The following is a 15,600-nucleotide window of genomic DNA, read 5'->3' on the forward strand; positions in this document are numbered from 1 at the left end:
ACACCTCAGTTGGGAATTAAATATAAAACCTCCTATGCATCTGGCTTCTCCTTCTTGGGCAGCCAGCTTTGGAACGCTCTGCCAAAATCCATCCGAGCAATGAACAACTATCTACCCTTTAGAAAAATGTTGAAAACCCATCTCTTCATGCAAGCTTACCCAAACGTCCCGAATTAACCTTATAAACCCACCATCATGACTCCTGTTCTGACGATGATTACATCTTAGACTTTGTTTTCCAATCTCCTTCATGCTCATCCCCTAGTCCTTTCTTTGCTATCTTACCTACATCATACCCCTCCCATTCCCTTTTGCCTACCCTATCCTTGTTGCACCTTTCCATGTTCATCTTATATATTCTTAAGTCTTCCTATTACTATGTTTACTACAGTTGTAATAGTCTCCTTCCGGACTTTGTAATTTTATTTACTATGTAAGCCGCATTGAACCTGCTATGTGTGGGAAAGCGTGGGGTACAAATGTAATAAATAAATAAATAAATAAATCTGACCCACAGCCATGAAGTCATGTTTGATACATTCAGTAGAATGCCTAGAAGTATCATTTGTGTCAACATGGATAAGCAGCATAGGATAGTGATCAGTACGCTTGATGAGTCTAGGCAATCTTTCCGCTACATATTGAATCTTGGCACCAGACAGACAGCACACTTCCATGGACATCATGTCTGGTTGGCACATGGGCGCTTCAATACCACTCAGAAGAGAGTCACCAACAACCACTACCTTTCACTTCTTTTTGGCCATCGATCCAGTGGCTTTGGGATTATTGACCATTGTCTCCTCTTGTTCTTGAGATGTCATCAGTTCTTCTGCCTCCAGGGCTGCGAACCCATTCTTAAGTTCAACAGAAGATGGAGTTGGGGGGGGGGGGGGGGGTTGATTTTTCAGGATCTGATGATTTGTGTCCAGCTGTCCTCTTTCTGCACAAGATCTTCTCTCCCTCTGCTGAAGCTCCCCAATATTATAACATACATCTCTAGGATGAATTTCCAGTTGTCACAGACCCTTCTTAGTTTTGTCACCAACTCTCTTAGTTCTTGTACTTCTTTCATGAGGGATTCAACATGCATGCATTTATCACATGAAACCAGAATCTTGCCTTGGACCAAGCATTCAGTATGGACAGAGGCAATAGCTGTAATGGTGAGGCAAGATTTCCCTTCACTAAATCCATGTTGACTGTGTCTCATTAATCCATGCATTTGAATATGCTCTGTAATTTTGTTCTTAATAATAGTCTCTACCATTTTGCCCGGCACATACGTCAGACTCTATAATTTCCAGGATCTTCTCTGGAACCTAACGCCGATTTTTAAAAAAGGTTCCAGAGGAGATCCGGGAAATTATAGACCGGTGAGTCTGACATTGGTGCCGGGCAAAATGGTAGAGACTATTATTAAGAACAAAATTACAGAGCGTATTCAAAAGCATGGATTAATGAGACAAAGACACAATGGATTTAGTGAAGGGAAATCTTGCCTCACCAATCTACTACATTTCTTTGAAGGGGTGAACAAACATGTGGATAAAGGGGAGCCGGTTGATATTCTGTATCTGGATTTTCAGAAGGCGTTTGACAAAGTACCTCATGAAAGACTCCAGAGGAAATTGGAGAGTCATGGGATAGGAGGTAGTGTTCTATTGTGGATTAAAAACTGGTTAAAAGATAGAAAACAGAGAGTAGGGTTAAATGGTCAGTATTCTCAATGGAGAAGGATAGTTAGTGGGGTTCTCCCCGGGCTCTGTGCTGGGACCACTGCTTTTTAACATATTTATAAATGACCTAGAGATGGGAGTAACTAGTGAGGTAATTAAATTTGCTGATGACACAAAGTTATTCAAAGTTATTAAATCGCGGGAGGATTGTGAAAAATTACAAGAGGACCTTACGAGACTGGGCGTCTAAATGGCAGATGACGTTTAATGTGAGCAAGTGCAAAGTGATGCATGTGGGAAAGAGGAACCCGAATTATAGCTACGTCATGCAAGGTTCCACGTTAGGAGTCACAGACCAAGAAAGGGATCTAGGTGTCGTCGATGATACGTTGAAATCTTCTGCTCAGTGTGCTGCTGCGGCTAAGAAAGCAAACAGAATGTTAGGTATTATTAGGAAAGGAATGGAAAACAAAAATGAGGATGTTATAATGCCTTTGTATCGCTCCATGGTGCGACTGCACCTCGAATATTGTGTTCAATTCTGGTTGCCGCATCTCAAAAAAGATATAGTGGAATTAGAAAAGGTGCAGAGAAGGGCGACGAAAATGATTTCCCTATGAGGAAAGGCTAAAGCGGCTAGGGCTCTTCAGCTTGGAGAAAAGGCGGCTGAGAGGAGAGATATGATAGAGGTCTATAAAATAATGAGTGAAGTTGAACAGGTAGATGTGAAGCGTCTGTTTACGCTTTCTAAAAATACTAGGACTAGGGGGCATGCGATGAAGCTACAATGTAGTAAATTTAAAATGAATCGGAGAAATGTTTTCTTCACTCAACGTGTAATTAAACTCTGGAATTCGTTGCCAGAGAATGTGGTAAAGGCGGATAGCTTAGCGGAGTTTTAAAAAGGTTTGGACGGCTTCCTAAAGGAAAAGTCCATAGACCATTATTAAATGGACTTGGGGAAAATCCAATATTTCTGGGATAAGCAGCATAAAATGTTTTGTACTTTTTCGGGATCTTGCCAGGTATTTGTGACCTGGATTGGCCACTGTTAGAAACAGGATGCTGGGCTCGATGGACCTTTGGTCTTTCCCAGTATGGCAATACTTATGTACTTATGGGAGCTGCAGCTTTAGGGGCACATGTTGCTTTGCCACATTTCAAGTGTGGGAGCTTTTTGTGCCTGTGGATTAAAGAATATGAAAGGGGGGGCGTGTCAAGATGGCGGCGGAGTCGGACGCTGAGTGAAACGCTCTTGAGAAGCTGTTACGGGAGTACACTTTTCTGTCTTAGAGATGCCACATACAAAACGAAAAGCGGTGGTGAGGACAGTTCCCCCGCCTCCCTCCACCTCTACCCCGATACAGCCAAACATTGAGCGATTCCTCACCGCTTCCCTGACGAGAAGGGAGCCGGATCACATAGTGTTGCCGACTAGAGAAGAGGAATCAATGCTGGGAGAGGAAGTTTCCCTGTCACCTCCATCGAATATACTCCCTCCATGTCCGGCGTCGACTGCGGAGTTGGGGGCGATTCAACAACCCACCGGAAGTGTGAGGAGTGAGACGCCAAGCGAGGGACCAACTCTGCAATACACGCTGTGCTCCGAGGAGATTCCCCGTGAGAAAATGGAGATAAATCTAGAATTGATTTGGCGGATGCTGAATAAAATGGACAAGACACTACAAAAGACTTCAGGTGAGGTGGCAACCTGTAATTCTAAAATGGAAGAGTTAAAAATGACTGTTGAATCGGTAAAGCAAGATCTGGCTATAAAAGTTACTAAAGTGCAACAGGAAGTAGAAATGCTTCAAAAGTTTAGAGACGTTGTGATAAAAGATAATACAGAGTCTCGTCGAAGGATTGAAATATTAGAAAATTATAATCGACGATTAAATATCAGGTGCTTAAACTTTCCTAAAATCCCAAGCTGCACTTCATTGGATCTTTTCAAGAGATATTTAACCAAGAATTTGAAATTTCCTCAAGAAGCGATACCGCCTATAAATAAATTGTATTATATTCCAAGTGCAAAAAAGGAAGAAGGAGAGAATATGTTACCAAAAGATATAAATTTGGAAAATCTTTCAGATTTGCTGGAACACTCGTTGGACGAGAACTCTGAAAGAGCTACTCTTATTGTCTCATTAGTATTTGAACAAGATCTTAATGCTATAATGAAGATGTACTTTAAAAATAAAAAACCCTCTTTGGAGGTGGAAAAGTTTGGATCTATCCTGACGTCACAAAACAAACTCAGCAAAAGAGGAAGATTTTTCTAGCAATGAGAAAGAGAACTGTGGAGTTGGGGGGTTCTTTTCTATTGGCTTACCCATGTAAATGTTTAGTAAGGCTGAATAATACTAAATATATATTTTATTCACCAGAACAGCTAAAATCTTTTCTGGATTCGAAGTATGAAATAACGGAATAGAAATGTCAGGAAACGCCGTATTGTTTATTATATTAATTTTCCTTAATAATCTTCTCATTTATAACGCCCCCCAGGATTTTTGGGGTCTAAGGAAGCCTCTAAACATGATATACTTATTTTTCCATTATATTATTTAGAAATTGGGACTATGTATAATTCGTTTGTAAATGATTGTTGGAAATAAGTTTAAAAATGTTTCAACTATGGCTGTATCTCTGAGACAAGAAATTCTTGATCTCAATTATAAAAATTAATAAATAAATAAATATAAAGAATATGAAAGGGCTACCAAGTTCCAACTTTCTCTCTCTTTTTTTTTTTTTTTTTTACACCTGTTCTGAAGGATACAGGAAGAAGACAGATTTATTGTGAGATATCCTAGGAACTTGTTCAGATTTACTCTGTGGGTGTAGTTCAATGTACTTCCTTGCCTATCTATTAATGGGAACAATATTAAGTGAAGGAGATGGTAAATTAATATTCTTCTAGTAGAGGTATATAAACAAGTAACAAACTGGTATATGTGTTAAATGATATCCTTTTAATATAAAAAAAAGAAAGGCACCTGAACAAAAGCAGAAGGCTGGAGAGTTCCTGCAGTCAGAAATGATATGCTTTCAAAAAACAAATGCTATTAAGATAGAATTAATTCCTGGAGATAAACAGTGGATTAGGCACTTTATAAGTATCACACTTGAGGTAGGTGGGTTGAGGGGCAGCATGAGAGGGCCTAAATAACCAAGTATCTGTGGAATATGTTAGGTTTCATAACTATTTCCAAGGCTGTATTTACCACCTTACTACATCTCTGTTTGGGCTGAGGGGTAGTTTCTTTAATGTAATCACTAATTGCAAATTAGACCAGTTGAAGTTTAAAGCTACTCTCTAACTAGGCCTGGCAATGAAAAATAAGCCTTGCAGAGCCAACATTTAGAAACTTCCACAAGAGTTAAAGTGATAGACCAGAGACAGTTTGAAAAGCCTTTCCCTCTATTAAAGCTAGGGAGCTAGGCAGAGGAAGAGATGATAAAGTTGGGGTTTATTTTTATTTGGGTCTTTTTTTCTAGGATAGAAGACAGCAGTACAGCACAATTTAGATAGTCACTACAATTTGACTATGCAATTAAAGTCCAGAAAATAGAAATTTGACTATGCAATTAAAGTCCAGAAAATAGATAGGTAGATAAACCTATAGCCATGCAGTTGAAATTATTAGAATAAAAATCAGAAATGCACTTAGCAGTTTTGCTAAACCACTTTTTGATCTCTCATCAAGACAGCAATGACAAATAAAAGTATGTATTATATATTTCACCTAAGGGAGAAAACCCAACTGTACCATAGTAAGTAACGGCAGATAAAGCGAATGCTACATACAGTGGGGGAAATAAGTATTTGATCCCTTGCTGATTTTGTAAGTTTGCCCACTGACAAAGACATGAGCAGCCCATAATTGAAGGGTAGGTTATTGGTAACAGTGAGAGATAGCACATCACAAATTAAATCCGGAAAATCACATTGTGGAAAGTATATGAATTTATTTGCATTCTGCAGAGGGAAATAAGTATTTGATCCCCCACCAACCAGTAAGAGATCTGGCCCCTACAGACCAGGTAGATGCTCCAAATCAACTCGTTACCTGCATGACAGACAGCTGTCGGCAATGGTCACCTGTATGAAAGACACCTGTCCACAGACTCAGTGAATCAGTCAGACTCTAACCTCTACAAAATGGCCAAGAGCAAGGAGCTGTCTAAGGATGTCAGGGACAAGATCATACACCTGCACAAGGCTGGAATGGGCTACAAAACCATCAGTAAGACGCTGGGCGAGAAGGAGACAACTGTTGGTGCCATAGGAAGAAAATGGAAGAAGTGCAAAATGACTGTCAATCGACAAAGATCTGGGGCTCCACACAAAATCTCACCTCGTGGGGTATCCTTGATCATGAGGAAGGTTAGAAATCAGCCTACAACTACAAGGGGGGAACTTGTCAATGATCTCAAGGCAGCTGGGACCACTGTCACCACGAAAACCATTGGTAACACATTACGACATAACGGATTGCAATCCTGCAGTGCCCGCAAGGTCCCCCTGCTCCGGAAGGCACATGTGACAGCCCGTCTGAAGTTTGCCAGTGAACACCTGGATGATGCCGAGAGTGATTGGGAGAAGGTGCTGTGGTCAGATGAGACAAAAATTGAGCTCTTTGGCATGAACTCAACTCGCCGTGTTTGGAGGAAGAGAAATGCTGCCTATGACCCAAAGAACACCGTCCCCACTGTCAAGCATGGAGGTGGAAATGTTATGTTTTGGGGGTGTTTCTCTGCTAAGGGCACAGGACTACTTCACCGCATCAATGGGAGAATGGATGGGGCCATGTACCGTACAATTCTGAGTGACAACCTCCTTCCCTCCGCCAGGGCCTTAAAAATGGGTCGTGGCTGGGTCTTCCAGCACGACAATGACCCAAAACATACAGCCAAGGCAACAAAGGAGTGGCTCAGGAAGAAGCACATTAGGGTCATGGAGTGGCCTAGCCAGTCACCAGACCTTAATCCCATTGAAAACTTATGGAGGGAGCTGAAGATGCGAGTTGCCAAGCGACAGCCCAGAACTCTTAATGATTTAGAGATGATCTGCAAAGAGGAGTGGACCAAAATTCCTCCTGACATGTGTGCAAACCTCATCATCAACTACAGAAGACGTCTGACTGCTGTGCTTGCCAACAAGGGTTTTGCCACCAAGTATTAGGTCTTGTTTGCCAGAGGGATTAAATACTTATTTCCCTCTGCAGAATGCAAATAAATTCATATACTTTCCACAATGTGATTTTCCGGATTTAATTTGTGATGTGCTATCTCTCACTGTTACCAATAACCTACCCTTCAATTATGGGCTGCTCATGTCTTTGTCAGTGGGCAAACTTACAAAATCAGCAAGGGATCAAATACTTATTTCCCCCACTGTACCTGTAGAAGGTATTCTCCGAGGACAGCAGGCTGATTGTTCTCACTGATGGGTGACGTCCACGGCAGCCCCTCCAATCGGAAACTTCACTAGCAAAGGCCTTTGCTAGTCCTCGCGCACCCATGCGCACCGCGCATGCGCGGCCGTCTTCCCGCCCGAACCGGCTCGTGTTCGTCAGTCCCATATGTAGCAAGACAAAGCAAAGGAAGACACAACTCCAAAGGGGAGGCGGGCGGGTTTGTGAGAACAATCAGCCTGCTGTCCTCGGAGAATACCTTCTACAGGTATGTAGCATTCGCTTTCTCCGAGGACAAGCAGGCTGCTTGTTCTCACTGATGGGGTATCCCTAGCCCCCAGGCTCACTCAAAACAACAACCATGGTCAATTGGGCCTCGCAACGGCGAGGACATTACTGAGATTGACCTAAAAAATTTACCAACTAACTGAGAGTGCAGCCTGGAACAGAACAAACAAGGCCCTCGGGGGGTGGAGTTGGATCCTAAAGCCCGAACAGGTTGTGAAGCACTGACTGCCCGAACCGACTGTCGCGTCGGGTATCCTGCTGCAGGCAGTAGAGATGTGAATGTGTGGACAGATGACCACGTCGCAGCTTTGCAAATCTCTTCAATAGTGGCTGACTTCAAGTGGGCTACCGACGCAGCCATGGCTCTAACATTATGAGCCGTGACATGACCCTCAAGAGCCAGCCCAGCCTGGGCGTAAGTGAAGGAAATGCAATCTGCTAGCCAATTGGATATGGTGCGTTTCCCCACAGCCACTCCCCTTCTGTTGGGATCAAAAGAAACAAACAATTGGGCTGTTGGGCTGTGTCCGCTCCAGATAGAAGGCCAATGCTCTCTTGCAGTCCAATGTGTGCAGCTGACGTTCAGCAGGGCAGGAATGAGGACGGGGAAAGAATGTTGGCAAGACAATTGACTGGTTCAGATGGAACTCAGACACAACCTTTGGCAAGAACTTAGGGTGAGTGCGGAGGACTACTCTGTTATGATGAAATTTGGTGTAAGGGGCCTGGGCTACCAGGACCTGAAGCTCACTGACTCTACGAGCTGAAGTAACTGCCACCAAGAAAATGACCTTCCAGGTCAAGTACTTCAGATGGCAGGAATTCTGTGGCTCAAAAGGAGGTTTCATCAGCTGGGTGAGAACGACATTGAGATCCCATGACACTGTAGGAGGTTTGACAGGGGGCTTTGACAAAAGCAAACCTCTCATGAAGCGAACAACTAAAGGCTGTCCTGAGATCGGCTTACCTTCCACACGGTAATGGTATGCACTGATTGCACTAAGGTGAACCCTTACAGAGTTGGTCTTGAGACCAGACTCAGACAGGTGCAGAAGGTATTCAAGCAGGGTCTGTGTAGGACAAGAGCGAGGATCTAGGGCCTTGCTGTCACACCAGACGGCAAACCTCCTCCACAGAAAGAAGTAACTCCTCTTAGTGGAATCTTTCCTGGAAGCAAGCAAGATGCGGGAGACACCCTCCGACAGACCCAAAGAGGGAAAGTCTACGCTCTCAACATCCAGGCCGTGAGAGCCAGGGACCGGAGGCTGGGATGCAGAAGTGCCCCTTCGTCCTGTGTGATGAGGGTCGGAACACACTCCAATCTCCACGGTTCTTCGGAGGACAACTCCAGAAGAAGAGGGAACCAGATCTGACACGGCCAAAAAGGAGCAATCAGAATCATGGTGCCTCGGTCTTGCTTGAGTTTCAACAAAGTCTTCCCCACCAGAGGTATGGGAGGATAAGCATACAGCAGACCCTCCCCCCAGTCCAGGAGGAAGGCATCCGATGCCAGTCTGCCGTGGGCCTGAAGCCTGGAACAGAACTGAGGGACTTTGTGGGTGGCTCGAGATGCGAAGAGATCTACCAAGGGGGTGCCCCACACCTGGAAGATCTGTCGCACTACACGGGAATTGAGCGACCACTCGTGAGGTTGCATAATCCTGCTCAACCTGTCGGCCAGACTGTTGTTTACGCCTGCCAGATATGTGGCTTGGAGCACCATGCCGTGACGGCGAGCCCAGAGCCACATGCTGACGGCTTCCTGACACAGGGGGCGAGATCCGGTGCCCCCCGCTTGTTGACGTAATACATGGCAACCTGGTTGTCTGTCTGAATTTGGATAATTTGGTGGGACAGCCGATCTCTGAAAGCCTTCAGAGCGTTCCAGATCGCTCGTAACTCCAGAAGATTGATCTGCAGATCGCGTTCCTGGAGGGACCAGGTTCCTTGGGTGTGAAGCCCATCGACATGAACTCCCCATCCCAGGAGAGACGCATCCGTGGTCAGCACTTTTTGTGGCTGAGGAATTTGGAAAGGACGTCCCAGAGTCAAATTGGACCAAATCGTCCACCAATACAGGGATTTGAGAAACTCGTGGACAGGTGGATCACGTCTTCTGGATCCCCAGCAGCCTGAAACCACTGGGAAGCTAGGGTCCATTGAGCAGATCTCATGTGAAGGCGGGCCATGGGAGTCACATGGACTGTGGAGGCCATGTGGCCCAGCAATCTCAACATCTGCCGAGCTGTGATCTGCTGTGACGCTCGCACCCGCGAGACGAGGGACAACAAGTTGTTGGACCTCGCCTCTGGGAGATAGGCGCGAGCCGTCCGAGAATCCAGCAGAGCTCCTATGAATTCGAGTTTCTGCACTGGGAGAAGATGGGACTTTGGATAATTTATCACAAACCCCAGTAGCTCCAGGAGGCGAATAGTCATCTGCATGCACTGCAGGGCTCCTGCCTCGGATGTGTTCTTCACCAGCCAATCGTCGAGATATGGGAACACGTGCACCCCCAGCCTGCGAAGTGCCGCTGCTACTACAGCCAAGCACTTTGTGAACACTCTGGGCGCAGAGGCGAGCCCAAAGGGTAGCACACAGTACTGGAAGTGACGTGTGCCCAGCTGAAATCGCAGATACTGTCTGTGAGCTGGCAGTATCGGGATCCTTCAAGTCCAGAGAGCATAGCCAATCGTTTTCCTGAATCATGGGAAGAAGGGTGCCCAGGGAAAGCATCCTGAACTTTTCTTTGACCAGATGTTTGTTCAGGGCCCTTAGGTCTAGGATGGGACGCATCCCCCCTGTTTTCTTTTCCACAAGGAAGTACCTGGAATAGAATCCCAGCCCTTCCTGCCCGGATGGCACGGGCTCGACCGCATTGGCGCTGAGAAGGGCGGAGAGTTCCTCTGCAAGTACCTGCTTGTGCTGGAAGCTGTAAGACTGAGCTCCCGGTGGACAATTTGGAGGTTTTGAGGTCAGATTGAGGGTGTATCCTTGCCGGACTATTTGGAGAACCCACTGATCGGAGGTTATGAGAGGCCACCTTTGGTGAAAAGCTTTCAACCTCCCTCCGACTGGCAGGTCGCCCGGCACTGACACTTGGATGTCGGCTATGCTCTGCTGGAGCCAGTCAAAAGCTCGTCCCTTGCTTTTGCTGGGGAGCCGAGGGGCCTTGCTGAGGCGCACGCTGCTGACGAGAGCGAGCGCGCTGGGGCTTAGCCTGGGCCGCAGGCTGTCGAGAAGGAGGATTGTACCTACGCTTACCAGAAGAGTACGGAACAGTCTTCCTTCCCCCGAAAAATCTTCTACCTGTAGAGGTAGAGGCTGAAGGCTGCCGGCGGGAGAACTTGTCGAATGCGGTGTCCCGCTGGTGGAGCTGCTCTACCACCTGCTCGACTTTTTCTCCAAAAATGTTATCCGCACGGCTAGGCGAGTCCGCAATCCGCTGCTGGATTCTATTCTCCAGGTCGGAGGCACGCAGCCATGAGAGTCTGCGCATCACCACACCTTGAGCAGCGGCCCTGGACGCAACATCAAAGGTATCATATACCCCTCTGGCCAGGAATTTTCTGCACGCCTTCAGCTGCCTGACCACCTCCTGAAATGGCTTGGCTTGCTCAGGGGGGAGCGCATCCACCGCACATTATTCCGCATGTGTATGCTCGTGTAGAGCTGGTAAGACTGAATTTTTGCCACGAGCATAGAAGAATGGTAGGCCTTCCTCCCAAAGGAGTCCAAGGTTCTAGAATCCTTGCCCGGGGGCGCCGAAGCATGCTCCCTAGAACTCTTGGCCTTCTTTAGGGCCAAATCCACAACTCCAGAGTCGTGAGGCAACTGAGTGTGCATCAGCTCTGGGTCCCCATGGATCCGGTACTGGGACTCAATCTTCTTGGGAATGTGGGGGTTAGTTAGAGGCTTGGTCCAGTTCGCCAGCAATGTCTTTTTTAGGACATGATGCATGGGTACTGTGGACGCTTCCTTAGGTGGAGAAGGATAGTCCAGGAGCTCAAACATTTCAGCCCTGGGCTTGTCCTCCACAACCACCGGGAAGGGGATGGCCGTAGACATCTCCCGGACAAAGGAAGCGAAAGACAGACTCTCGGGAGGAGAAAGCTGTCTTTCAGGAGAGGGAGTGGGATCGGAAGGAAGACCCTCAGACTCCTCGTCAGAGAAATATCTGATGTCTCCTTCGTCTTCCCACGAGGCCTCACCCTCGGTGTCAGACACAAGTTCACGGACCTGTGTCTGCAACCGTGCCCGACTCGACTCCGTGGAGCCACGTCCACGATGGGAGCGTCGAGAGGTAGACTCTCTCGCCCGCATCGGCGAAGCTCCCTCCGCCGACGTAGTCGGGGAGCCTTCCTGGGAGGCGACCGCAGTCGGTGCCGCACACGGTACCGATGCGGAAGGCCTCACCTCGGACATGGGACCAGCCGGCGCCTCGCTCGATGGTACCGGTACCGGAGGGGTAGGGCGCAACAGCTCCCCCAGGATCTCTGGGAGAACGGCCCAGAGGCTCTCGTGCAGAGCAGCTGTGATGTCAAAACCTGTTCCGGGCGTGGAGGCTGTTCCGGGCTGTCCAGAGTGGAGCGCATCGACACCTCCTGAACAGAGGGTGAGCGGTCCTCTCGGTGCCGATGCCTACTGGGTGCCGACTCCCTCGGCGACCCAGGGCTCTCGGTGCAGACACGGGAAGGAGACCGGTGACGATGCTTCTTCGATTTCTTGGAGCGAAGCATGTCACCGGAGCTTCCCGGCACCGACGAGGAGGACGTCGAATCCAGCCGTCGCTTCCTCGGGGCCAAGGCCGAAGGAGGTCGGTCTCGGGGGGGCTGTACCGCGGGAGCCCTCAGGGCAGGAGGAGACCCACCCGAAGGCTCACCGCCACCAGCAGGGGAATGGACAGCCCTCACCTGCGCTCCAGACGAAGCACCACCGTCAGACGACATCAGCAAAAGAGGAGGTCTCGATGTCACCGACGCCGACGCGGCCCTACGATGTCGCCCCGATGCAGAGGGTCGATGCCTCGATACACTCGATGCAGTCAGGGGCGAAGATGAAGGTCCGGGCGCTGACGACGTCGATGCACTGGATCCTCCCGGTGCCGATGCCGACGAAGAGCCCGAGAACAAAACGTTCCACTGGGCCAATCTCGCTACCTGAGTCCGCTTTTGTAAAAGGGAACACAGACTACAGGCCTGCGGGCGGTGCCCAGCCCCTAAGCACTGAAGACACGACGCGTGCCTATCAGTGAGCGAGATGACCCGGGCGCACTGGGTGCACTTCTTGAAGCCGCTGGGAGACTTCGATGTCATGGGCGGAAAAATCACGCCGGCGAGATCAAAAGTCGAAATGGCGGAAAAGGCACCACAAAAACAAGGGGAAGAAAACTTCGACCCGAGGCCTAAAAGCGGCCTACCCCGACGACGAAAGAAAACTTACCGGGGCGAAAAACTGGAAATATGGGAAGGAAAAAGACCGGAGAGTCTCCTTCCACACAGAGTTTTTTTTTTTTTTTTTAACACGAAGTAAGAACGAAGCGCGAGGTCGACTTTCCGGGGCGCGACACGGCGAAAACATGACCATACCGAGCGCGGACAAAAGAAGGCTGACGAACACGAGCCGGTTCGGGCGGGAAGACGGCCGCGCATGCGCGGTGCGCATGGGCGCGCGAGGACTAGCAAAGGCCTTTGCTAGTGAAGTTTCCGATTGGAGGGGCTGCCGTGGACGTCACCTATCAGTGAGAACAAGCAGCCTGCTTGTCCTCGGAGAAAGACCTGAATGGTCCATCCAGTCTGCCCAACAGACATTCATTATCAATTCATGATTAAATCAACAATGAACATGATATTATATACTTGACCAAGGTCTTTCTTTGGTGTCTCTAAGACATAGACCATAGAAGTCCGCCCATCTCTGTCCTTATGTTTCAACTACTGGAGTTGCCGTCAAAGCCCACTCCAGCCTATCCAAATCAGTCTTGTCATTTGTGGGACACAAGACGGTAAACGTATGCCCTGCATGGTCCTCATACTCCAAATTACTGAAGTTTCAGTCAAACTCTCTCCAGCCCATCCTAAACCGGATTGCTGTATTAGGAGTCAGACTGTACAAGAAAGCCCAGCACCAGCCTTAGTTGATAGTTAGAGTTGCCATCTAAGCTCCACTTGACATGCAAATACATATTGAATCCTTTAAGTTTTGTTTTTTATATCATTCATTTTATAATTACAGATCCTCTGTGTTCATCCCACCACATTTTTTTCCTCCACCACCTCCCTCAGGAGGGCATTCTAGTCATCAACTCACCCTCTCCATGAAAAAGAATTTTCTGACATTACTCCTAAGTCTACCACCCTGCAACCTCAATTCATGTCCTCTAGTTTTACCATTTTCCCTTCTTTGGAAAGTATTTGTTTCTATATTAATACCTTTCAAGTGCTATAAATGTAAAGACAGCACTAATATCATGTGCATTAATTTTTGAAGCAAACTTCAGGCTTGTTTTTTTTTTCGTTTTTAGCAGAAGGATATACAAGTTGACCATCAGTTGGATAGTTTTTCTGTATAGTGGTTCCAAATTTGTAAGGTTCAAATTAAAGTTTAGAAGCTAAATTAACATTTTATGTGGTGATGAGTATGGAGAGTTTGTTCCTTTTATACAAATGAAGTTTCAGAAAACATGCCATAAGTATTATAGATTAAATACTGAAAAATGAGACTACATTCAGCAGAAACTTAGAATGTGCTCAAAATAACATCTTGTTAGGAAGGACGTGAATGTATGCAGGGTTGTGGATGAGATCGAAATTCACCAACTCTCCTTACTCAAATACCTCCTACAAAAGACAATGCAATCCTAAAACAGTTGATAAACTATCCATTTGAACTGAAATTCTGTACACTTATTCTCTAACCTGAAAAGTCTTAAGACCCCATTTTATGGGTCTAACTGGACATTTTTTTTTTTCAAAGACCCTTCATAATCTTGCCACTAATGGGTGGAAATGGGTCTTGCTCCGTTTCAGTGTGATTAGGCTATAGCTGCAACTTACTCAGTGTGTAGCAAAAAAACAATCTGATAAGATGCAGACAGGAGACTGGAAGGAAAACAACTAAACAGGTCCAGCTGCCAAGAGCAAACACGCTTCCATTGGAAATTAAACTTTTTTTTAGCATAACCTCTCAAACAATGGTACTTCTTACACTTTTAGGAAGTTGGACGTTTATCACCTGTTCAACTTCTAGGCCGCTGGAGTCGAGAACTTAAAGGGAAGTACAGCTATTCTGTGTGATTAATGCTGAAATTTGAGTCAGTTTTTCTTGATAACCGATACAGCTGCAAAAACCATACCTCTCTTGGCAAGAATAAGATTTTGATTATTCAGGACAAAGCAGTTCTAAAAAAACTGTGTTGAACAGAAAAACTGAAAGGTATACAGCAGCACTGTATCGTATTGAAAATGAAAGGCATCTTCTAAAAGTCTATAAGCGCCAGATCTCCTTGAGCAAAATAGTGTATATTTGCTAGTTTTGGACACAAAAACGTTGATGCAATGAGTTCCAATGAGTTCCCCAAAAGTCAAAGATACAAGACTTAAGCTCAGCCACAGAATAATAAATATGCTCACAGAAAACAGCCAGTCTCGTGACCTCCAAGGCACTGAAGCAGTGGCAGCTTTTTTTTCTTCTTTTTTTTTAAGATAGGAACAGGAGAAAAAGAGAAGGGAAGACCAAGATAAATAGGTAAAAAGTGGCAACAGGGGAGCAGCAACTGAAGCTGCAAGCAGGATAGGACGACACACAAGTCACCACAGCGCTCAGGAGCTCCTATCCCACCTATTGGATGGAGTGGAGGAGTGGCCTAGTGGTTAGAGCACCGGTCTTGCAATCCAGAGGTGGCCGGTTCAAATCCCACTGCTGCTCCTTGTGATCTTGGGCAAGTCACTTAACCCTCCATTGCCTCAGGTACAAACTTAGATTGTGAGACCTCCTGGTACAGAGAAATATCCAGTGTACCTGAATGTAACTCACCTTGAGCTACTACTGAAAAAGGTGTGAGCAAAATCTAAATAAATAAAAACCCACTTGTCTGGACTGATCCTTGGGACATAATGGAAACCTTGCTTGTTCTCAGAGAAATATGAGCCTACTATGAAGGCATTAAGGAGATAAAACTAAATCTGGGAGGAAGCACAACCCACATCCCTTTA

General features: G+C 46.6%; 1 protein-coding gene across 1 annotated transcript in view; it reads right to left on the minus strand.

Moving 5' to 3' along the window:
* Nucleotides 1–15,600, minus strand: part of MBD1 (methyl-CpG binding domain protein 1) — a gene marked incomplete in the record, with an annotated part of 329,236 nt that overhangs the window by 247,072 nt on the left and 66,564 nt on the right.

This window comes from Microcaecilia unicolor, chromosome 2 (genome assembly GCF_901765095.1).
Source record: "Microcaecilia unicolor chromosome 2, aMicUni1.1, whole genome shotgun sequence".
NCBI classification, from domain to species: domain Eukaryota; kingdom Metazoa; phylum Chordata; class Amphibia; order Gymnophiona; family Siphonopidae; genus Microcaecilia; species Microcaecilia unicolor.